The following is a 26595-nucleotide window of genomic DNA, read 5'->3' on the forward strand; positions in this document are numbered from 1 at the left end:
GTAAGGAGCCCCACGCCCTACTGAAACGGGGTAGGAGTCCCGTGCTCCCAAGTGCTGCTACAGCCTTTCAAGACTTTCTTTTTGGAAAAGTGGAAAAATCTTGCAAATAAATGAGATGTAACTTTAAATAAGTGGTACAAAACTTAGGCAAGGAGGCCATCTTATTTTAAAAATTTAAGTGAAAATATTAAGGAAAAAATATTAGTGAAAGTTATAGAATATCATCAGAAACCTTGAAGTCTACCTACACAAAACTTTCCTTGATTTGCTACCAGCTCTGGACCCAAGCTTCCCTGCACTATGGGGGACCTGGGAAACTCTCTCTGACCAGGAAGGCTCAAAACTGCCTGCTCGTGCTCACTGGCCTCTCCAGACTCCCGGCACCTGCTCTGATTTCAAAGCAAAGTTGCAGTCAAGTCCAGGCTCTGTTAAGACCCAGCCAAGTGTAAGCACATTCACATTTGGAGCAGCACTGACACACCAGCTCTCTGCTGCCTCAGCTTCCTTAAGATTTTGGGAACTGACAAGCACAGGAGGGAGGCCAAGGTGGGGATGAGGGTGGCTTGGTGTGGGCCTGTAAGCACAGCCTGAGTGCCATGGATGATATATTGTTGGTGGCAAGAGATAAACAGGCTCCTAGGCAGAAAGGGGCAGGTTTCCAGTGAAGCGTCACCTTTAAGCCAGGGATGGCCTAAAGCCTGGGGGCTGGGCTGCCAGTTCCAGGTGTGACTCGGTGGGAACTTATGGTACTTTTTCTAGGCCTATCTGTAGCCCTCCCATAAAATCCCCCAACTCAGCCAGACTTGGATAATCATCAGATTACCAGCTGTGGGAAGGAGTAATCTACTTCCAGTCTCCTTGACTTGTCAGGATGACCTGCCTACAGAAGGAACTACCCACTGCAGATCTCTTTTCTGCTGAGAGCAGGACACTCATTGGGACCACCTGCCTGTGGAAAGGAGCTACCCACTTTGGATCTCCAGAGAGCTGTTCTGTTACTCAGTGAAGCTCCTCTCCATCTTGCTCACCCTCCAGTTGTCTGCATACTTCATTCTTCCTGGGAGCTACCCACTTTGGATCTCCAGAGAGCTGTTCTGTTACTCCGTGAAGCTCCGCTCCATCTTGCTAACCCTCCAGTTGTCTGCATACTTCATTATTCCTGGGAGCTACCCACTTTGGATCTCCAGAGAGCTGTTCTGTTACTCCGTGAAGCTCCGCTCCATCTTGCTAACCCTCCAGTTGTCTGCAGAGTTCATTCTTCCTGGACATGAGACAAGAATTTAGAACCTGCTAAATGATGGGACTGAAAGAGCTTAAGATTTAACAGACAGGGCTTAAGATTTAACAGACAACAAAAGAAAAACAAAATAAGCAAAATAAATGTCAGAATGTGTGAGCTATCAGATCACTGGCCTGTGGATATTCAAGTTTCAACTCAGTTTGAATTGTCTCTCTTTGGGGAAATGATGCACATTGTATCATGTTTGGCAAGAATGTTTATAAATTTTATGGATAGTTTGTATGAATGTGTGTGGTGGGGATGATGTGCCTGAATGTACTGTCTGGGCAGTCAAGCAATGAACTGCATAGATCTCAATTTTTTTTTGTTTTAACACTGACCTCTTCTTTGGAAATACCACTAGACCTATCAGTAAACTGCAACTCCACTCATATCCACATGGTCCTTGGCCTCTTAGGCCACAGAAGGTTAGTTTCGAAATAGTAAGTTGAACCAAAATGAGTCATTGAGAATACTGTTCAACCCTTAGGTATTAGTTAATGAGTCCCTTAGCCTACCCTTGTAAAACCTGCCTGAATTTAGGAAATTAAATTAAGGTTTAGTCTTCATGTAGATCATATTTTAGTTTTAACCTGTTTTTATTGTAAAATTTAGTCACTCAAAAATGTTTCTTATTTACCAAAAATATTCATTTGAGGACTCTTTTTGTCAGAATTTTTTTTATCTTTGTAAACATTATATAGAGAAAACTATGTGGCAAGAATGAATATTTATTGAATTAACAAAAAAATTAGATTTGAGTTACTTTAGACATCAATAAAATTTCTAAGGAAATATATCTTATGAAATTCACCAAAATGTCAGTTGATATGAAAAAGTTAAGGTATAATAAAGTATTTAACAATACTAGTGACATAATTTGTTTCATTGTACTCAGTATCATAATCTGCAAAGAGATGGAAATAGCAGAAAACAGCATGGTAGAAAGAAAGGTTTATGATCTGTGTGCAGCAGAATGAATGACTGAAATTGAATTGAAAATAATATTTAGTCTCATTAGCATACTATGAAAACTTCCCCCAAATTTTAAAAATTGAAATTATCTAAAATATAGTGACTGATGAGATATTTCAGGATGTGTATTTATTACAGGGTCAGTTTTAAGCCAGTGTTAGAAGCAAAATATCTCAACTATTCCTGCATAATTTTTTTTTAATTGTACTTTAGGTTCTGGGATACATGTGCAGATCATGCAGGATTGTTGCATAGGTACATCCGTAGCAAGGTGCTTTGCTGCCTCCATCCTCCGGTCACCTATATCTGGCATTTCTCCCCATGTTATCCCTCCCAAATCTCCACACCATCTGCTGTTCCTCCCTTAACCTCCCACTAACTGACCTGTGTGTGATGCTCGCCTCCCTGTGCTAATGTGTTGTTCAACACCCACCTATGAATGAGGGCATGTGGTATTTTCTTTTTTATTCTTGTGTCAGTTTGCTGAGAATGATGGTTTCTACATTCATCCGTGTCCCTACAAAGGACATGAACTCGTTTTTTATGGCTGCATAGTATTCTGTGGTGTATATGTGCAACATTTTCTTTGTCCAGGTCTATCATTGATGGGCATTTGGGTTTGTTCCAGGACTTTGCTATTGTAAACAGTGCCACAATGAACATATGTGTGCATGTGTCTTCATAACAGAACAATTTATAATCCTTTTGGTATATACCCAGTAATAGGATTGCTGAGTCAAATGGAATTTCTATTTCTAGATCATGAGGAATCGCCACAATGCCTTCTACCATGGTTGAACTAATTTACACTCCCACCAACAATGTAGAAGTATTCCCTTTTCTCCACATCCTCTCCAGCATCTGTTGTCTCCTGTTTTTTTTTTTTTTTTTTTTTTTTAATAATCACCATTCTAACTAGCATGAGATGATATCTCAATGTGGCTTTGATTTGCATTTTTCTGATGACCAGTGACGATGAACTTTTTTTTTTTATATGTTTGTTGGCCTTGAAAATGTCTTCTTTTGAAAAGCATCTGTTCATATCTTTCACTCACTTTTGAATGGCTTCATTTTTTTCTTGTAAATCTGCTTTAGTTCTTTGTAGATTCTGGATATTAGCCCTTTGTCAGATGGGTAAATTGCAAAAAACTTTTTCCCATTCTGTTGGTTGGTTGTTCACTTTAATGATTGTTTCTTTTGCTATGCAGAAACTCTTAAGTTTAATTAGATCCCATTTGTCTATTTTGGCTTTTATTGACATTGCTTTTGGTGTTTTAGTCATGAAGTCCTTACCTATGCCTGTGTCCTGAATGATTTTACCTAGGTTTCTTTTAGAATTTTTATAATGTTATGTATTATATTTAAATATTTAATCCATCTGGAGTCAATTTTAGTGTGGGCTGTAAGGAAAGGGTCCAGTTTCAGCTTTCTGAAGATGGCTAGCCAGTTTTCCCAACACTATTTATTAAACAGGGAATCCTGTCCCCATTGCCTTTTTTTGTCAGGTTTGTGGAAGATCAGATGGTTGTAGATGTGTGATGTTTCTTCTGAGGCCTGTGTTCTGTTTCATTGGTCTATATCTCTGTTTTGGTACTGGTACCATGCTGTTTTGATTACTGTAGCCATGTAGTATAGTTTGAAGTCAGGTAGCATGATGCCTCCAGCTTTGTTCTTTTTTCTTAGGATTGCCTTGGCTATGCAGGCTCTCTTTTGTTTCAATATGAAGTTTAACGTGGGTTTTTTTTTTTTTCAGTTCTGTGAAGAAGGTCAATGGTAGCTTGATGGGGATAGTGTTGAATATGTAAATTACTTAGGGCAGTATGGCCATTTTCAAAATATTGATTCTTCCTAATCATGAGCATGGAATGTTTTTCCATCTGTTTGTGTCCTCTCTTATTTCATTGAGCAGTGGTTTGTAGTTCTCCTTGAAGAGGTCCTTCAGATTCTTTGTTAGTTGTATGCCTAGATATTTTATTCTCTTTGTAGCAATTGTGAATGTGCATTTTCTCCTGATTTAGCTCTCTTTAAGTTTCTTATTGGTGTATAGGAATGCTTGTGATTTCTGCACATTGATTGTAACAGAGACTTGAAGTTGCTTATCAGCTTAAGGAAATTCTGGGCTGAGAAGATGGGGTCTTCTAAATATACAATCATGTCCTCTGCAAAAATAGAGACACTTTGACTTCCTCTTTTCCTAATTGAATACACTTTATTTCTTTTTCTTGCCTGATTGCTCTGGCTAGAACTTCCAATACTATACTGAATAGGAGTGGTTAGAGAGGACATCCTTGTCTAGTGCCAGATTTCAAAGGGAATGCTTCCAGTTTTTGAACATTCATTACACTATTGGCTGTAGGTTTGTTGTAAATAGCTTTTATTATTTTGAGATACTTTCCATCAATACCTAGTTTAAAGAGGTGTTAAATTTTGTCCAAGGCTTTCTCTGCATCTATTGAGATGATCATGTGGTTTTCGTCTTTGATTCTGTTTATGTGATGGATTGTGTTTATAGATTTGCATATATTGAACCAGCCTTGCATCCCTGGGATGAAGCCTACTTGATTGTGATGGATAAGCTTTTTGGTGTGCTGTTGCATTCGGTTTTCCAGTATGTTATTGAAGATTTTTGCATATGTTTCTCATGAATATTGCCCTGAAGTTTACTTTTCTAGTTGAGTGTCTGCCAGGTTTTGGTATCAGGATGATGTTGGTTTCATAAAATGAGTTAGGGATGATTCCCTCTTTTTGTATTGTTTGGAATAGTTTCAGAAGGCATAATACCAGCTTATTTTTATTTTATTTTATTTTTTTTGGGCATCTGGTAGAATTCAGCTGTGAACCTGTCTGAACATGGACTTTTCTTGGTTGGTAGGCTATTAATTGCTGCCTCCACCCTTTTACTTGTCTATTCCAGGATTCAGCTTCTTCCTTATTTAGTTTTGGGAGGGTGTAAGTGTCCTGGAATTTATCCACTTTTTCCAGATTTACTGATTTATGTACATAGAGCTGTTTGCAGTAATCTCTGATAGTAGTTTGTATTTCTTTTTTTTTTTTTTTTTTTGAGACGGAGTTTCACTCTTGTTACCCAGGCTGGAGTGCAATGGCACAATCTCGGCTCACTGCAACCTCCGCCTCCTGGGTTCGGGCAATTCTCCTGCCTCAGCCTCCTGAGTACAGGCACATGCCACCATGCCCAGCTAATTTTTTGTATTTTTAGTAGAGACAGGGTTTCACCATGTTGACCAGGATGGTCTCGATCTCTTGACCTCATAATCCACCCACCTCGGCCTCCCAAAGTGCTGGGACTACAGGCTTGAACTACCGCGCCCGGCCAGTAGTTTGTATTTCTGTGGAATCAGTGGTGATATCTCCTTTATCATTATTTACTGAGTTTATTCAATTCTTCTCTCTTTTGTTTTTTATTAGTCTGGCTAGTGGTCTATGTATTTCATTAATCTTTTCAAAGAAAAAAAAACAGCTCCTAAATTTACTGATTTTTTTTGAAGGACTTTTTTTGTCTATCTCTTTCAGTTCTGCTCTGATCTTGGTTATTTCTTGTCTTCTGCTAGCTTTGGAGTGTTTTTGATCTTGCTCCTTTAGCTCTTTCAATTTTGACAATAGGGTGTCAATTTTAGATCTTTCCTCCCTTCTCATGTGGGCATTAATTGCTATAAATTTCCCTCTAGACACTGTTTTGAATGTGTCCCAAAGATTCTGGTACATTGTGTCTTTGTTCTCATTGGTTTCAAAGAACATCTTTATTTCTGCCTTCATTTCACTGTTTATCCAGTCTACATTCAGGAGCCAGTTGTTCAGTTTCCATGTAGTTGTGCAGTTTTGAGTTCATTTCTTAATCTTGAGTTCTAATTTGATTTCAATGTGGCCTGAGAGACTATTATAATATCCATCCTTTTGCATTTTCTGGTAGAGATTTACTTTCAATTATGTGGTCAGTTTTAGAGTAGGTGTGATGTGGTGCTGAGAAGAATGTATATTCTGTGGATTTGGGTGGAGAGTTCTGTAGATGTCTGTTAGGTCTACTTGGTTCAGATCTGTGGTCAAGTCCTGGATATCCTTATTGATTTTCTGTATCATTGATCTGTCTAATATTGGCTGTGGACTGCTAAAGTCTCCCACTATTATTGTGTGGGATTCTAAGTCTCTTTGTAGGTTGTTAAGAACTTGCGGGGTCCAAAGTGGCTCCCGCCAGAGGTCCTGGCACTTGCGAAGGCAAGGTCATGAGTTCAAGGCTAACCTGAGCAACCTCATAAGCTCAAACTGATTGGCAAAAAAAAAGAAATAAAAAAGAAGAACTTGCTTTATTTTATTTTTCTGGCTGCTCCTGTATTGGGTGCATATGTATTTAGGATAGTTAGCTCTTCTTGTTGGATTGATCCTTTTACCATCATATAGTGCCCTTCTTTGTCTCTTTTCATCTTTGTTGGTTTGAAGGCTGTTTTATCAGAAATTAGGACTGCAACCTCTGCTTTTTTTTTTTTCTCTCCATTTGCTTGGCAAATCTTCCTCCATCCCTTTACTTTGAGTTTATGTGTGTCTCTGCATGTGAGATGGGTCTCCTGAATACAGCATACTGATGGTTCTTGACTTTTTATCCAGTTTGCCAATCTGTGCCTTTTGATTGGGGCATTTAGCCCATTTGCATTTAAGGTTAATATTTGTATGTGTGAATTTGATCCTCCCATTTTGATACTGGATGGGTTTTTTGCCTGTTAGTTGACGCACTTCTTTATTGCATCATTGGTCTTTACCATTTGGTACATTTTGTAGTGGGTGGTACTGGTTGTTCCTTTTCATGTTTAGTGCTTCCTTTAGAAGCTCCTGTAAGGCAGGTTGGTCTGGGGGTGATGAAGTCCCTCAGTAGTTGCTTGTCTCTATGGATTTTATTTTTCCTTCACTTAGGAAGCTTAGTTTGGCTGGATATGAGATTCTGGGTTGAAAGTTCTTTTCTTTAAGGATGTTGAAATTAGCCCCCATTCTCTTCTGGCTTGTAGGGTTTCTGCTGAGAGATCCACTGTGAGTCTGATGGGCTTCCCTTGTGGATGACCTGATCTTTCTCTCTGGTTGCCCTTCACATTTTTTCCTTCATTTCATCCCTGGTGAATTTGATAATTTGTCCTGATCTTTCTCTCTGGCTGCTCTTAGCATTTTTTCCTTCATTTCATCCCTGGTGATTCTGACAATTATATGCCTTGGGGTTGCTCTTCTTGAGGAATATCTTTGTGGTGTTCTCTGTATTTCCCGTATTTGAATGTTGGCCTGCCTTGCTAGGTTGGGGACATTCTCCTGGATAATATCCTAAAGAGTGTTTTCCAGGTTAGATTCATTCTCCCCGTCACATTCAGGTATACCGATCAAGCATAGATTAGGGCTTTTCACATAATACCATATTTCTTAGAGACTTTGTTCATATCTGTTTACTCTTTTTTCTCTAGTCTTTCCTTCTCATTTTATTTCATTGAGTTGATCTTCAATCTCTGCTATCCTTTCTTCTGGTTGATCGATTTGGCTATTGAAAGTTGTGGATGCTTCGCAAAGTTCTCGTGTTGTGTTTTTCAGCTCCATCAATTCATTTATATTCTTCTCTAAGCTGTTTATTCTTGTCAGCATTTTGTCTATCCTCTTTTCAATGTATTTTGTTTCTTTGCATTGGGTTAAAACATGTTCCTTTAGCTCAGAGAAGTTTATTATTACCCACCTTCTGAAGCCTGCTTCTGTCAATTCATCAAACTCATTTTCCATCCTGTTTTGTTCCTTTGCTGGTGAGGAATTGTGATCTGTTGGAGGAGGAAAAACATTCTGGTCTTTGAAAGTTTCATCCTTTTTGTACTTGTTTCTTCCCATCTTCATGGATTTATCTAGCTTTGATCTAAGGTGGCCACTTGATGATGCAGTCTGTCCCTTGTCTGCCTGCAGAGGCACTGCTATGCTGCCACAGACAGTCCAGCCTCTGTATAGGATTCCTGTGTCTTTTGTTTACACAGGGAGATTAGGCCTGATTCTGTAATGGTAAATGCCCTTCTTCACAGGGAGCTCAATCCTTTTGGGTTGAGCTCAAACTGATGTGCTGGCTGCAAAATCCTCAAGCGAGAGGGCTTCAGCCTGGCGGGCTTTGTGTGAGGATGGACCCACCTAGCCTATTGCCTGTCTTCCTGCTGTTAGCACACCCTCTCTCTGGGGGGCTGGTAGCTCCATCCTACAGGTTCTCCCAGACAGCCAATGCATCTGCCTTTATCTGTACCGACAATCTGTGTCACCAGCTGGGGCTGCTATTCAACTCTTTGCAGGTTACTCTGGTGCTTTTCAGCCTGGAGAAGATCTCCTGGTCTGTGAGATGCAGAGGCTTTGGGAGAAGTGCAGTATCTGGACCAGTGTGCTGGAGTGGGGAAGCCCCTGATGTAAAATGATTTAAAAACAATGTAAATGTACTTTAAAGGTAAAAATGTAGATCCTCATAAACAAGCTACTGAATAATGTATATAATATTTAGAGTACTAGTATCCATTTTTAATATAGAAATGGATAATAGTACTAAATTATATTTAGAGTACTAGTATTATACATTTTTAATATAGAAATGGAAAAAGACTACAGATATGGAAAATAATGATTTTCTTGTTTTGATTTGAATTCGAAATGGCTTAAACACCCCAAAACTTGCAAATATATTGAAGAGCTAAAAAAGCTTCATTGAATAAAGAAACTTATGAAAAATTCACTGCAAAAATGATAGCTTGTATTGTCCAATTCAGTTTGACAATGATTCAACTTTTATTAATATATAGAAACAAAACTTTGTATTTAAAATAAATAAAGAAGGTTTTTCTTTGAACTAAACAGAATGAAAATAATTATCCATCTCTTCACCATTGTACATATCTACTTTAGATTTTCTGCCAATGTAAGTGCTAGAGAATTTTGTTAATTACTAAACTACAATAACATTGGCATTTATAAACATTACATTATTGTTTATAAATATTAATATGGAAACTAAAATTAAAAACTTATTTTAAAGTACAATAGTTAGGATATATATTCTAACACAATTAATAATTATAATCAACATGTATTGAGTTTTACCATGTACTACATTGTCCAATGCTTTACACATTTATCTTAAATAATCTTAAGGTCAAAGCTATAAAGTAAGAATTGTTTTTGTCCCTTTGTTAGAAATGAAGAAACTGAGTTTCCTCGCATGAAGAAATTGTTAACTTAGCAGATGAAATGCTATTGCTAAACCAAGCCATCTATTCTATTCAGTGAGCTCCAGCATTATAAATGAAATTGTTTGCAGAAGGCAATTATCTGATCTAGGTTTAGGGAAAGTTACCTGCTATTTGCAAAAAATACTTTATGAATGGTCTAGTTCAGCATCTTTACTTTATAAAGTCTTTTTCAGTTCCTCTATTCTGTGTTAAATGTCTGGTCCTTCCATTGACTAGCTATTTTAACATTGAAGAGACATCTCCAACTGTTATTCCTACTGGTGCCTGCTACAGTAAATCCCCATCTTTCAATTAACTTGCACCCTGTTTTGTTGCAGGGGCATATAAACAAGATCTGCAAAACAATAGCTATAATACAACTCATTTTGGATTATTAAATACAAATTATGGTAAATTACCTGAAATCTTAAATAAACCCCATTCCAAAGAGGGTTTTATAAAAAGTGAGTTCAGATAAAATTGAATTTACTTTTTATAAAATTGTGAATTTTTCTTTGGCATATACATATTCAAATGGCATATATGTATTCAACAATATCTCTTCAAAGAAAGATGCTTTCTTTGAAGGATCCCTATGGAAAATGACTTTTAACTTCTCTCTCTTCCCATGAGTTCTGCACCTTTGTTTGAACCATGATCTCACACCAGTTTCCAGCATTTCATCTTGTTCTTAACCCGTGTTAGAATTCCTGATCTTAGAAAGTGGAGAAAGGAATGCAGCAGAAAGCAGGTAAAAAGTTGAGCTTCTTATTAAATTAGAAAATATGCCAGCCTGGACAACATAGTGAGACCCTATCTCTACAGAAATACAAAAATTAGCTGGGTGTAATGGTGCACACCTGTAGTTCCAGATACTCTAGAGGCTGAGGTGAGAGAATTGCTGGCACCCTGGAGGCCAAGGTTACAGTGAGCTGTGACAGTGCCATTGCACTCCAGCCTTGGTGACAGCAAGATCCTGTCTCAAAAACTACATATATACGTGTATATTTGTGTGAAATATACATATATTTTCATGCAAATTTGTATATATATATTTGTGTGATTTTATACTTATGTTTGTATGATATATATATATACAAATATATATATAATAATTCTACTTTATGTTTAAAATTTTAGGTTTTAAAAAGCATAAAAATATTCACAGAGGCTGGGTGTGGTGGCTCACGCCTGTAATCCCAGCATTTTGGGAGGCCGAGGCGGGAAGATCACGAGGTCAAGATATCGAGACCATCCTGGCCAACATGGTGAAACCCCGTCTCTACTAATAGTGCAAAAAATTTGCCAAGCATGGTGGTACATGCCTGTTGTCCCAGCTATTCGGGAGGCTGAGGCAGGAGAATTGCTTGAAATCGGAAAACGGAAGTTGCAGTGAGCCCGGATCGTGCCAATGCACTCCAGCCTGGTGATAGAGCAAGACTCTGTCTCAAAACAAAAAACAAAAAACAAAAAAAAAATTCACAGAATAAAAAAGTCTCAAGATAAGCAGAAATACAAATAATTTTATGTTGAAGACAGAGAAATTTCATATAATTCTATTTGCTTTCCAAACTAAAAAAGTTAAACATTAAATCTAACCTTGTCGTATGTTAGGAGCAAGAATAATTAGAAACTATAAACTTTATTCAAAAATTAACAACCAACAGAACTCAAGGGCCTAGAATTTTAATGTAGTATGATAGTCAAGAAATATTCACTCAGTTACTGCAAAATAACTTCAACTTTAAATTAATACCAGTTATTTATCTTTATGACTCTCCCGTTTGTTCTCTCAAGACCTAATTAGAGTAGATTAAAATTATAGAACCTTCACTAAGAAATATATTAAAAATGTAAGTTGTAAGTCATATTTATTTAAAAATTAGGATCTCAGACCTTGCACTTAAATCTGAAGTATTAAGGATCCACATTACCAGAGTGTATCACTTATGTTAGCTAAACTATGTAAAACTTTAAAAAATTATGGTGGTAGAAAGTAAGGTCTACAATTTTATGCCTGCTGTGGGATGCTGGAAGTTTATTTTCATTGACAGAGTTTAATTTTCTTCTATAAATTTCCATGTTAGCTGGCAGCATGGAAGTTGCTAGTAATCCATTCACTATGTGATACAGCTGTTGCTGAATATTCAAGTAGCGTCTTAGGTTATTATTACACTTAGTGAAGGGAAGACTGGGGAGAGTTCACCACCTTCTTTGGACTATTTCCTGATTTGAAGAGGAAGGCAGGCAAAGGTAGCTGGCAATGGTACGGAAGCCAGAGCCTTCATCACGGGACCCATTGGATATCTTTTGGCAATTTGAGCATTCCTGTCCTGCACCCAAAATAGGGAGGCCGGTTAGATCACTGGCTGCTCACTGCATGAGCAGTGCCTAAGAACCATTTGGAAAGCTTGTTTAAATTCAAAGTTCCTTATTATATTCTGAATGGGAATTCCAGGGTTGATGCCGGTGCCATTATTTTTTTTAACAGTAGTCCTTATAATTCTGAAATAGAACGTTTCTCCAATGTCTTGTCGACGAGTCCAACTTGCATCTTAAATGTCTTTAAATAATAATTGTAGTTTTATTTTAATAGCACGTTTATCTTAAATCTCATAACCTGACAGTTTAATTCTATTCTTAGGTTAACTTTGGGCAGATATACTATTCATAAGACCAATGCTAGTATCAAAATAAGTGGTAGGAAAAGAACATTTAGAAAGTAAAACCTTTTACTGATGATTTGCTTACAATAAAAATTTTTAAAAATCTTAATGATTAATATAGTGCCTGATAGGTCATTCTAGAGCTATTCTGAATGGATTAGTAGTGTACAAATGAGCAAGCTAGGGAACAATGTGTACTATATCTCCAAATTCAAAATAAAATAGGTTTCATTAAGTAAATGATGCTATCCATTCACTAATTTCCATGCTAATATTAAACAAAATAAACATCAATTAGTAGAATCTATTATTATTGATCTTACTTTTAGCCTATTAAAGGCTATGTTTTATCAGATGTTTTAATTAGATTTGGTTGCCAAAATCAATTTGCTTATTTCCATATAGTTACTTTTCTGCCCTCAAGAAATTAAGACAATTGCAGCTACCCACACCAAAACAAAACAAAAAAAATCAAAAGGTATACTCCTTTTTCTTCATTAATTTCACTTTGGAAAGGAGAATAATGAGCAAAAACATCATCTCTTACCATGTTTTTTCTCTTTCATCTTCTGATGTGGTTGAAAGCAAGGGAGTTTGATAAATTAAGAATGACTTCTACAAATCATTGAAAAGTGACATCAACTGTCAAGGTAGGCATGCTCATGAGAGCTATAGAAATCCAGAGAGCTAAAAAATAAATGGACCATATATTAGTAAATATTAGTACTAGAAGAAAGCACAAATAAAAGAAAGGAGACCCTTAAATTTTTCTAACAAAGAGGGAGACCTCCACTCCCCACACCCTCCAAAAAGTTTGCTTGCTCTCCTTCAAAACTTGCAGTTTTCCTGAAAAGTCTACTTTTGTTTGTGTTTAAAATAATCCACACATCTTTCAGTAATATTAAATATTAACTATGGCTCAGAAATGTATAGCTACTCCCCCAACTTCTGCTTGGAATCAACAAAAGTAAACTCTGAGCCAATATCACAATTTATAATGTTTTCTGCAGCATCATTTACTAATAATCTTTCCTGGCTCTTTTTGAATTCATCAATTCGGTTAAAATAGTCTTTTCTTCATTCATCTCTCACAACTTTTGGGGCAAGAACAGCCAAAGGAATATTTCTTCACACAAAGCTTACAGTCAAAATCAAATAGATCCAATGGAAAACTACTCTTTAAATAGTAAATTGCTTCAGTATTTCAATAAGACATCTTTCCATATGGCCTAGTAATTTTTTTAAACATGCCCATGTTGGATTGCATCAGTCCAGAGCATTTTTGGCATATAGACAGGGACAAAAGATGGAAACTCTTATTTTCTGAGATAAGCAGGAATGAGTTAAGTGCACCTGGAGAAAAAATGCTTAGTAAATTTTGGAGAAAGAGAGACTGATAGAGAGACAGAGAGAGGAGAGAGAAATTGAGTAAGACCTGAGATGGAGATATAGGATAGAATTAATGAGAATAGAAAAATTTAAATATGGTCTGATACTTAAACCCAGAGGTGAAAAATACACATTTGGTAGCAGCCAGATTCCCCACCTAGAATCATAAATGTCAACGACACACTAGAGATTAAGAAAGTCCTATAGATGTTCAGTCAGCCTTTCTCTCTCCATGTCTGTTAGGAATGGGACCTACCACTGTGTTAAGACACCTGGAGTACTCCCAGCATCTGCTATTGTAGACATTATGGCATTTAACAGCTGTCAAAGGAAAAAGCACATTGCAAACATCCTAGTTGGAAACTTGGAAGTACCCTTGGCCCCTATGGTGAAGGAATTAGAAGCCCATTGTGGGCTGATTGCCATGCAAACCATTTTGTGTTTCTAGACCTCTGTAGTGCAACATCTTAAGTCTTTTTGTAAAAAAAATCTCTTTTCAATGAATGCTTGTAATGGAAAATTTGGAGTGCTTTTTTCCTGTGGTAATACAGTGGAAACTCACAGTTTACTTTTGTTGATTCCAAGCAGAAGTTGGGGGAGTAGCTATACATTTCTGAGCCATAGTTAATATTTAATATTACTGAAAGATGTGTGGATTATTTTAAACACAAACAAAAGTAGACTTTTCAGGAAAACTGCAAGTTTTGAAGGAGAGCAAGCAAACTAACAAACAGAAACCTGAAAACTTGGGTATTTCATGATGCATTTGAAAATAAATCTAATTCATTGATTAATACTAAAATGGCTAGAAAAAAATAAATAGCTGATGAAACTGAAGAAATGGGCCCAAGAAATGTAGCATAAGAACCTAGCTTATTATTACATTCCCTTGGTTTGCTGTTCTATCCAGGCTGAGGTTGTTTGTGTGGTGTATGATTTCAGACTGTTTGCATTACAATGCACATCTTGATAAATATTAGATGGGTTTTACAGCTTCCCACAGTGCACAGTGATCCCTGGAGTCACACAGCCTCAGTCTCTTTAGGAGTGAGAAGTCTCTTATTGTCACTACATATCACCCAAATTCCCAGTACTGAGTGAAATGGTACAATCTGTTTTTTCCCTCAGGGCTTTATAACTCTCTCTGTAAAATGCTGTAAATCTTACTAATTTGCTCTGATTTGGGTAAATGTTATAGATATTCAGACATTGAGCTTTGTAAAATATTTTCTTTGCTCATAAATGTTTCTCGGCTCATAACAATGGGAGAGCTACTTTAAAGTAAAAATTGCATATTTTTAATGGTGTTTATTAATATATACTGCAAAAATATAATAATTTTTTAAGTTTTTCCAGTTTTCTATCTCCTCCTTTACCAAAAACACTAACTAAAAATTACACACACCACAAATATACTCACTCACAGCATATATTATATGTATATCTTATCCTTTACATTTATGCTAATGAAAGAAGCCAGTTGAAGGCTCTTCTATGGTTATATATAATGTTTAAAGAAGTTTCATACCTCTCTGAGACATACAAAACCTAAGTGAAGAAACAGAATCTAAAAATTTGATGGCTTGGCATATTTAATGTGTACAACTGGACCTGCAAAACTCTTTGGAAGAAAAAAAAATAGAAAGTGGCTGAAATCAATGGATTATTGACTTTAATTCAACCTGTTCCTTACACTTGAGTAGGTGATTTCTTAAGGGGAAAAAAAAAACACTGAAAATTATAACCCATTTTTAAAACACACAAAAGTAACCATAGACACAAAATATATCCAGTGAGCACATGTGAAAATATTTTTTAAAAATGAGAAGCAAGTAGAAATATATCATTTGAAGCAATGACTTCTTCCATGCGTGGATCCTTGCTTAACAAATAGATGTCAAAAAAATGCACAATCCTAACCTGAGTATGGTCATGGCAGAATTGTATTTACCTGCCAGATGTTTCCACATCTGTGGTACATCTGTTTAAACAGAACTATTGGAAGGTCTGCAAAGAATAAGACTCCAGTAAAATGTAAATTCTTTTGTGCAATGTTTGCTCCGTCATCAAAGGAATTTAATATCCCAATTTATTGAGAATCTAATTCAGTGTTTCTACAAAGAGGAATTTAAAGACAACAATGATCTGTCTTTTTAATCAAAATCAGGCAATATATTACAAACTTGATAAAATATTATTTAAATATATGCAATATATAATATATATCAATGTGTGTACGGACAGTCTACTAAAATTCTGAATGTTAATGCTACCTGTGGTTTGTAAGTGACATAAAGCCTTAGGTAATTATATATAATGTAACATCATAGGGTGGGGTGGATGTTATATTAAGGTGTGTAGTAATGAAGGTTTACACCAGAAATCTCTGTGACTATCTACTTCTGCAGTACTCCCTGTTTTCTCCTTTGCAAATTATTGCACATCTTCTTTCTAGTTAATTGAAAAAAAAGATGCATATAATTTGCTATTAATTTGTTCCACAAAGAACACACTCAATGAACAAACTGCAAACGAATAGTTTATATATCGTGAGTATGAATCTGAGTCCTATATATGCAGTTGTCATTCATCCGGGTGCTACTGACCACTTATTGACAGAATCTGTGTTTAGGCTCTAGAGTCTAGCTGCACAAAACTTAATGAGATGTGATCCTATTTTAATCTGACTGCTTTTTGAAACATACTCTAAATTTAAAACACATTCATCTTTAAATCAGTTATTATTTTCCTTTCCAAATATTTAATGAAGATCATCATTAAAATTAATATTTTAGCCAATCCTTAGTGAACCCATTACTTCAGGCTCTGAATCTTCTTTGTATCTTGCTATCACATCTTACTTTCTTTTTACAAAGATAGCTATAATTTTAATTACTAAAATTAAATTAAACACAATACATTTGAGATATTATCCAAGGTAAATGAACTGAAAACAATATAAGGTTCACTGTCCCTACTTTAATTCTTTAATGTTATACTTATTTAAAAAATATACTGTGGCTGAAAGCATTTCAAATGCATATACTTTGATCACATTATAATCATATTCTTTTGATGTGCATTAGCATTTGCTTAGCTAAATCGCTTGGAATTAATATCTACATGTAGACGATCACAACCAGGCACCCATTTTTTTCTTCTTTTAAGGCAAAATATATTACTTTAGCATTTTCTCAGAGTTATAACTTATACAGTAGCAATTTTGTAAAGTTGAGAGTGATTTCTTATAATGACCTAAGGGACTCTTGCTCCTCTAGACTTATGGCTCTATGCCCAATTTCAAATTACTGTTTTCATAATTGTTCTTGAGAATAACATCTTTTAAAATTCTAATAATTGTTACTTAGGTGGTTTTAGCCTTTCTCTCTTGTTACTGCTTTAGTTCTTTTATTTTTGAACAGTTCCAGAAACTCACTATTTTGGGGAGTCTCCTGTTTCTGTAAATTCAATTCTCTATTTTATTTATTTTACCCCAACTTATTTACAAAGACTATCCATGTGTATTCCTTTAATTCTTCCTTATGCTCAATGTATCTGTTCTTTTCAGTTTGTAATGAAACTATTTTCATTCCCCATCGGTCATCTATTTTAACTATTAAATCTTTGACTAAGACCAATAGGGCTAGCTAAAGATATGGAAGCAGTAAAGTTTTAAAAGTAAAGGTGACTTTTATTAGCTAGGGTATAGGGCACATGTTGAATGGTTGTGGTAGTTGGTCTCAAGTCCAGAAATTGTATGATGTTTAATATGAAAAACCTTGAACTTGGTGCGTGTAACTTAATAGATTATGGTGAAAAGAGAGTCAAGGTTTTTAAAATGGGCAAGTGATATAACTTTTTAGAAAAACATAATTCTGGTAAACATATAGTAAATGCTAAATAGAGATCTCTTAGAAATCTCCAAGTGTGTTGAGACGAAGAAAAAGAAGGGGCACTTAACTTAGTCTTGGAAAACTATTGACTGTTCATCAGCTGTGTTTTTCTATTTGTAATAATTTGTTTGCCATCTGATTCAGCCTCAGAGAAATTTGATAGAAGTCTTTCAAGACTTCCTTTTTGGAAAAAATAGAAAAATCTTGCCAAATAAATGAAGTATAACATTAAATAAATGGTACAAAACAAGGGCAACAAGGCCATCTTATTTTAAATATTTAAAATATGTAAGAGAACGAAATATTTTAAAACAATGAGAAATATACTGTGTAAAGAGTTACAAGCATATCTCAGTTTATTAAGCTTCCCTTTATTGCATTTTGTAGGTACTGCATTTTTTTTTTTTACAAATTGAAGGTTTATGAGCAACACTGTATCTAGCATCTATCAGTACATTTTTTTCAATAACATGTTCACTTTGTGTCTCTGTGTCAGCATGTTTTATAAGCTAGTTTTAATTAAGCCATGTGCACTTTTTTAGACATAATGCTATTACACACTTAATAGACTACAATACAATGTAAAAATAATTTTTATATGCACTGAGTAACCAAAAAAAAACGTGTGACTCACTTTATTACAGTCGTTTAGAACCAAACCTACAATATCGCTAAAGTATGCTTGTATAGGGTGGGAAAATGACAGTGTGGCAAAGTGTGGGTAGACATATTATTAAAGGACAGTATAGTTAGTCTATCATGGAGCTTACAGTCCAGTGAGGAAGAAAACCACTAAAAAAATAAATAGTGTTCTCACAGAATATTGCAAAATTACAATTGTAGAAAATGACATGGTGCCATAAACAATTGTATAAGTTTTACAAAAACAAATAGCCTATTTTTCTGGTTTTTCATTCTATTCCCACTGCTTAGCTCAGTGCATGGAGTATTTCTGTGTACTGCATTATCTGGCTACAGTGAACTAAGATATCAATGTCTATTGATTTACTTGTATTCAACCATGTTGGGGAGAAGTAAAAGGACATCAATTTTAAGGCTGAAGTCAAGTCATATACACATCTAAAAAAGCACTATCCAAAGACCTCCATTTCCCTGTCAGTGGGTCACAAATTTTTCTATTGGTTAATAATGTAGGAAAACTCAGTCAGTCATTAATTGTCATTAATTTTAAATGTCATTAGATAAAAGCAAAATATTTTGGAGGTAAAACTACAGTTTTTAAAACAGGAAGAATATATATTTTTTTTTTTGAGACGGAGTTTCGCTCTTGTTACCCAGGCTGGAGTGCAATGGCGCGATCTTGGCTCACCGCAACCTCCGCCTCCTGGGTTCAGGCAATTCTCCTGCCTCAGCCTCCTGAGTAGCTGGGATTACAGGAACTCGCCACCATGCCCAGCTAATTTTTTTGTATTTTTTTTAGTAGAGACGGGGTTTCACCATGTTGATCAGGATGGCCTCGATCTCTTGACCTCGTGATCCACCCGCCTCGGCCTCCCAAAGTGCTGGGATTACAGGCATGAGCCACTACGCCCGGCCAAAACAGGAAGAATATTTCATGCACAGAGAATACACATGCCTATGACAGTAGCATGAAGGGCATTTACATCCAGGATTATGCTCTTTCTACAAACAAGAAAAAATAAATTGAATGTAATCACAAAAATAGAAAGGCATAAGAAAAATTGTAAATGTAAAAATGGGATGTAACATAAATAAATGGTAGATTATGTACTGCAGAAAATAATGTTGAATATATTAGGGAAAAAATGTGATACCTCAACTGTTGAAAGACAATTTCCCCAGGTGTTTCTGCCCTCCTCTGAGCATCTTTTGAGCTACTCTGAGTCACAAAACTGATAAGTTTTCAAGGATGTTTTAAATAATGAACAATATGGAAGATAAAGACAGTGTCTCCCTCTGAGGCAGAAGGTAGATTTGTTTGCTATCCAGAAAAGTAAAGATAATGTCCCCTCTGAGGCAAAGATGGGGCAGGTTTGCAAGTAGCTGTTGAATAGCTTGCTGTTTCTAAGCTCTGGGTGTAACAGCTGTGACATAAACCTACTGATTGCATACACCTACCTAGGCTACAACACGTTGTTCCTATGGGATTTTAAGAGAAAGGAGAAAATAATAAAAACATGGAGCTCATATTGCCTACCATGTCGTGAGTAGCATAACCCTGTGTCTCCGACCCAAGAGTCTTCTTCTAGCTTCCATGAAAGTCACCTTAATCTTATTAACTCTTTCAGACATTAACTTTTTAGCTTATGAACAGGGAAAAACCACAGATCTTTCATAGTTCTTAAAGGTACCTATTTTACATAAAACATTAGCATAAAATAAGAACATTTAGAAATTATGATTAGTCACAATTTCCACAGTGAATATTCTGGTTGTTTTCAGATTTGCTCATTTGTCACAGAAAAAATCAAAATTATTCTTCCTCCATTCATATACAGCAGATCTGATAGCTTGAAAATCACTTTTCTAAGAAACTACTAAAAATCTGGGATACAATTAAGAATGCAGATACAATTTTTAAATGTTCATATAAATTTTCTAATCAATCTCTTGATACCAAAATATTAAAATCAGCCCCAATTAAAATATATGGATCATTATTCCTTATGAATATACATTAAATTAATCTGAATATTAAGATAATGTACCATGCAAAAGACAATTTGACCCAAAATCAACCGGTCAATCAATTTGACCCAATAAAGATTTGAAAGAAGCAATCTATTAGCAAAATGTATAACAGCAGCAGGTCAAATAAGGCAAGCCATATAGCAATCATACCATCTGACAAAACCTTTAGAAAACCTCAGAAAAAATTGGAATGAGAATACAACTTTACCACAAAAGTGAATGTCTGTTTTAAACAAATAATAGTGAACCTCTATATGCGGGTTTCCTAATAAGTATTTAAGCAAGATTTATTGGGACAGAGAAGTTCCATATTAAAATATTTTTGAGAAATGTAATTTATTATATATTTCTTTCTTAGGAAAGTAATATTAAGTGGAATTAAAAACTGCAACCAAAATTATATTTCAGTACAGTTAAAATGTGTTAGCAGTTTAGAATACTGTTATATAACAGAAACAAAATGGGCCAAAATATCTTTCTTTGTCTCCTTATGTTGTCTCTCTGTGCCAAAATGTAAACATTGATGATATTTCTATCTGGGTCCTTGTTCATAAATGATAGTTTCTTTTGTGTGCTTTTATTTAAACTCTCATATTTGAAAAAAATATATATTACTTGATAAGACAAAAGCTTGGGCCTAGGAAGGGACAGATGACTATGGGTGAATACTGACAAACTGTGCTGATAAAGGCCTTCTCTTTGTGTTCTCTGAGACATATCTGTACTAGGTTAAGGAAATTACAAAATGACTACTTAAACGTTTTTGGATGATGTTGCCTGAAATTAATTTTACTTATCAGAATGTGGGCTTTAGCTACATGAAGTCATACTTTCTGCAGAATCTTAAATACAACAGATTTTTTGGCATTGTGTGAATTTTGTCATAATATACAAAAGGCAGTGAGAGACATTTTAATGAGCTTTTTAAATAAAGTACAAAAGCATGATATCTATTATATGCGTAAATAATTTAAAGAAAACTTTTATAGCTTTGTCACTGGCTTTACTATGTTCTTAATCTGTGACTCAAATTATAACTTGTTTATTAGTTTGTTAACTTTAAAAATGAAATTCATAGATTTTAATATTAGCCTTTGGGGACTGTTATGATTTACAGGGATAAATTTGTATTACTCTGAAAGTAGATATGGGATACCATTGTACAATTAAATATCAGGCTTAGGAGAACTATGTCTATTATATTACTAATCAAGAAGTTATTGAAGACTTTGCCAAAAGTACAGTGCTTGTTGCTGGGATGGATATTTAAAATAATGATTAATATTTATTATGTGACAGGCAACTTTTCATTGCTTCATTTACATCAGCTCAATTAGTCTTTGAACTATAAGTTAAATAGTATCCTTATTTTACAAATGAGAAAACAGAGTCTCCGAGAGTTATAATGGTCACAGTATAGCTAGTGGAAGAGTTGGAATTGAAGGGTTCTAGCTCCATGGTTGTGCACTTAGCCATCATGCTATATTGTGTATAAGAATAAGACTTAGGTCCTGCCAACAGGGCTATAGTGCCTTGTATGCCATGGGAGTAAATACTTAAATTTCTAAATGAAAAGGATCATAAAAAGGATAAGTGTAAAATACATAAGACAATTTTCTCTGCTGCAAAATCGGTCATCAAATGGCAAGTCTAATTATAGATATCCATTATGAAGTATATACATACATTGATAATTCCTACATGAAGAGTGTTATTCCAATTGTAAACATTCCACAGATCCTGCCTCAGAATTAAACTGCCAATTAAAAATAATTAATTGGGGGATTTCTATACCTTATAATTGGAGATTAAATTAGTCAACAATCATGCAAGAAACAGAAGTATGGATGATTCATCTGACTTTTTGAAAGCCTCTAAATGCTGACAAGACTGTTGGAAGGAAAACCAAACCAATCCTGAGGTAGAAATGGGAATTTAAAGATGTAAATGAGTTAAAAATCCACTCTTCCCATAACCTATTTGCTAATCTGGAAAACTCAAATTTTTGTTTTTAATAACTTCATGAAGAAAGTGGGATTAAAAAATCAAAACCAAATGTCCACAAAAGCTAAGGAGTATAGCAGGAGTTTCTTCCACAAAAGCTGTCTCAAAAATCCTACACCTTGATGATAAGAATGAATGAGAAATGGACCAGTTCTCATGTAGTCTGAAACCCCTAAGTCTTCCATGTGTTCTGGAAGAAGGTAGTACAAATCCTCTCCTGAGAAAGAATTTCATCCCAGGTGTCAAATTAATTTAAAAGCTAATCTTGCATAACAATGGCTGGTGAAGATACTCAGAACAGCAAAGAAACATAGAATAGGTTATAACTAGTAGAAACCACAGACAGCATAAACAGAGCAGCAAAGGCTTTTTATGAATGGGAATTATCAGCCCCAGACTATGAAATAATTTCATTTAATATGTTTGAAGAAATAGTGGATACATTCTAAAATATCAACAGGAAATAGAAACTTAAAACGGGGCACAGTAAGCTTTAAAATATGAAATGTAACTTTAATATAGAAAAGTTAAATTAATAATGGAATAAGAAAATAAAATAATCCAGGATTTAGAATATGAAAAAATGAAAAACAGTATTTTAGGAAAATAGAATAAAATGATTTAATATATGCTTAATCAATGTTCCAGGTGAATAAACAAAGTAATGGTGCAGAGGAAATATTTGACAAGATAATGGCTGAGAATTCTCCCAAATTGATAAAAGACACCATTCCATACATTCAAGACCGGATATACAAGAAGAATTCAAAACCAAGCATTTCATGTAAGAATTCCGGAAAGCAAAACGCAAAAAAGAAAACATCTAAAGTACTCTGAGGAAAAAGATACCTTCCTTTCAAATAAGTGGTAGTAAATGTGGTAGCTAATTTTCTCATGGTGAGGGAGGAGGGAGAAAACTAGAGTTCAATCGTTTAGAGTTTAATATGCTTAAAAAAAAACCCTACAAATCTAGCGTTTATACTCAATAAAACTCTCTCTCAAAAGGTGAGGCAAAATAAAAATGTTTTCAGACATACCAAAACATAAATTTTGTTACCAGGAGAAACTCATTAAAAGTAATTCTAAGGAATGTCTTTAAAAACAAAGAAAGTGATTCAGAACAGAATGCCTGGGATGCAAGTAGAAATTAATAAGATTAAAAGTGTAAGTACGTAGGTACATTTAAAGTAATGTGGAGGGAAAATAGAATTAATATAGAGCAATAACATTTAAGTTACAATTGGAATGAATGAAGCTAAATTGTCCAACATTTCTTGTTTTAACCAGGAGTATAAAATCATATTTCAATGATATTTATCAATCATCTGTCAATAAAAAGAAAAAGATACATAGCTATCTTAATATTAGAGAAAATAGCTTTATGGCAAACATAGGAATAAATATGGATAACACAAAATAGTAAAAATAAAAAATGTGCCCAGTATAGTATTTCCTAGAGCAGCCATACTAAAGTATCATAAACAGATTGACTTAAATAAAAAAATGTATTGACTCAACATTGTGGAGACTCAAAGCCTAAGATCAAAGTGTGGGTAGGATTGAGTCTTTCTGAGGCTGTAGAGAAGAATCTGTTCCATGCCTATTTCTGATAGTTTGCTAGAAATCTTTGGTGTTCTTGGCTTATCACCTGAATGTCTGCCTTCATCTTCACATGGCACTCTTACTGCATGTCTGTGTGTGTGTGTGTGTGTGTGTGTGTGTGTGTGTGTGTGTGTATACCTGTGCATGCACATTCCAATGTGTGTCTCCAAACTTCTCCTTTTTATAAGAACACCAATCATATGAGATTAGTGTCCCACCCTGTTCCAGTATACTCTCATCTTACCTAATAGCATCTACAATGACCCTATTTCCAAATAAGGTGACATTGATAAGGTCATATTGATGGGGGGGGCAGGGAAGTGCTGGGTAGTGAAGACCAGGGTCCCTGGCGAGGGCTCCACCCTTGGGCCTCTGCACATAGACCTAAGTGAGAACAGACACTCCTGTTTTCATGCCCCAATGTTGCCTTCTCCAAAACCACTCTTACTCATCATGCCCTCCACCCTGTGCCAATATAAACCTGAGACCTTAACAGGCACAGACACAAGCAACTCAACACGGAGAAGAGCAGAGGAACAGAGTAGCGGGAAGCAGTAGAGAGTGGTGGGCGACATGGCAGAGAAGGAGGGAAGAGGCGTCTGAACAACTGAACAGCTGGACTCCAGAGGAAGAACACCTTCCCACTCATCCCCCACTCTCTGGCTCCTCTTCCATTTCCTGAGAGTCACCTCCACCACTCAGTAAAACCTTGCACTAATCCTTCCAGCCTGCATGTGATCCGATTCTTCCAGCATACAGGGCAAGAACTCAGGTCCCTGCACTTGCAATAAGGCAGATGGTCTATTGAGCTGATTAACACAAGGCAACTGCAGACAGCAAAGCTGAGAGCACACTATAATATAACACACACCCACTTGGCTTCCAGAATCCTAGACACTGTCATGGGGTGGAGCCCAAAAGCACTCTCCACAGCCTCTGCACCAGCCTGTCTGAATGTTCCCATTAGGGGATGGAGTGACAGGGCAACAGGGAGACTGAGGAGCAGGCCACACCTCTGTCACACATCCTGTGAGAGGGATAAGGAACTCTCCTATTTCAACATTCTGCAGTACTACAAGTTAGGACTTCAATATATGAAGGAGAGCGGAGCACAGTTCAACCCATAACCCCAAAAAATATAGCAATTTTACATTTAGGTACATCTACAAGTCACTGGATGCAGGCAACCCCTAGGGAGGGCATACAAACTTAGATCAGGAAGCTCTCTTCACCTGAGGACAGTTACTTTAGAGGTACTCAACTGTGAGCTCTCATGGGAACATATGAGCAGTACAAAACAAAAGATTTGTAGAAAACTCATTTTGTATGGAAATTTAAAAATATACTCCTAATACTTCATGGGTCAAAGAAGAAAACAAAATATTTGAATTGATTGGTAATAAAAATATTTCATATTGAGGAGATAATCCAAGATGGCTGAATAGACACAATTCCGGTGCACAAAACCCAGCAAGAGAGACGCAGAAATCCAGGGATCTCCTAGCTCCAACCAAGGTACCAGGTGCATTTCAATGGGTCTGGTCTGACAGTGAGCAAAGCCCATGCAGGGCAGACCAAGGTGGGGAGGGGTGCTGCTTCACCCAGAAAGTGCATCTGATCAGCAAGTCGGAGGCTCTCCCTCTGGCACTCTGGTTCAAATACAGCACTTCCTCCAAAGCCTCAGCAATACACAGAACAGGGGATCTTTGCCAGTCAAACGCTGGGAATTACAAGCACAGAGTTTAATAATAATCCAGGACGGTGCCCTGAACCTAAACAGACATATAAGCCCCAAAGTCAGCTGGGAGAGCCTGTGGACCAAGCTGTCACCCCCTCCCCCTGCCCAGAGAGAGAGGGAGCTGTAAGCAGGAGCAGCTGAGTGGGTCCCTACCCTATGACCAAAGAAAGAGGAAGGTAAAAGAAGGAGAAGAGCCGGTGAAGCTGGGCGGGTCCCTGCCCTCCCCCACAAACCCCAGAAGGCTAAAGCTCTGACTCTAGTGGGCTGCATAGCCAGTGCCACAGTCTGAGCTGAATGCTGCATGATCCAGCCCCTTGGAGGAAGGGCACAAACCACCATTAGAGGGGTGGGACTGGGCTACATGTTTTAACCAAAAATCTAGGAAGCCTACATAGCAACAGGAATGTGTTCTTGACCACTCAGCAGCACTGCCAGGTCAGTGGAAGAGGTTGGTCTAAACCCCCTAGTGTAAACAAAAAAGACACAGAAAGCTTCCCTAGTAACCTGAAGGAGTCCCTAGACACCCAGTAGCACCTCCACAGGCAGACAAGTGACCTCATCAAGCAGTTCCCTCAGACCATAGCCAGGTAAATCCACAAAGATGGGGGAAAAAACAGCACAAAAAAGATGAAACCATCAAAGAAAGACCAGAACACATCTTCTCCTTCAAAGGATCACAACTCCTCAACAACACAGGATCACAACATGACTGAAAAGGAGTGTGATGAATTGACAGAAACAGGCTTCAGAAGGTGGACATAACAAACTTTTCTGAACTAAAGAAACACATTCTAACTAAATGCAAAGAAACAAAAAACCTTGAAAAAAGGTTAGACAGAATGCTAACTAAAATAACCAGCTTAGAGACGAATGTAAATGATTTGATGGAGTTGAAAAATACAGCACAAGAACTATGTGAAGCAAACACAAATTTTAAGAGACAAATCGATCAAATAGAAGAAAGGATATCAGAGACTGAAGATCAACTCAGTGAAATAAAAAGAGAAAGCAAGACAAGAGAAAAAAGGGTGAAAAGAACTGAACAAAGCCTCCAAGAAATATGGGATTATGTGAAACGACCTAATCTATGCTTGATCTCTGTACCTGAATATGATGAATATGATGGGGAGAATGAACCTAAGCTGGA

General features: G+C 36.2%; 1 protein-coding gene across 1 annotated transcript in view; it reads right to left on the reverse strand.

The window, feature by feature from the left end:
• Window positions 1–274: 274 nt before the first annotated feature.
• Window positions 275–26595, reverse strand: part of CNBD1 (cyclic nucleotide binding domain containing 1) — a 644932-nt gene continuing 618611 nt past the window's right edge. The window contains exons 13-14 of the transcript XR_013528268.1: window positions 12697–12836; window positions 275–1261 (exon numbers count right to left, since the gene is read on the reverse strand). The gene's annotated coding sequence lies outside the window, so the exon portion shown is untranslated. The remainder of the gene's footprint in view (window positions 1262–12696; window positions 12837–26595) is intronic.

The sequence above is a fragment of the Callithrix jacchus genome, chromosome 16 (genome assembly GCF_049354715.1).
Source record: "Callithrix jacchus isolate 240 chromosome 16, calJac240_pri, whole genome shotgun sequence".
Taxonomy (NCBI): Eukaryota; Metazoa; Chordata; class Mammalia; order Primates; family Cebidae; genus Callithrix; species Callithrix jacchus.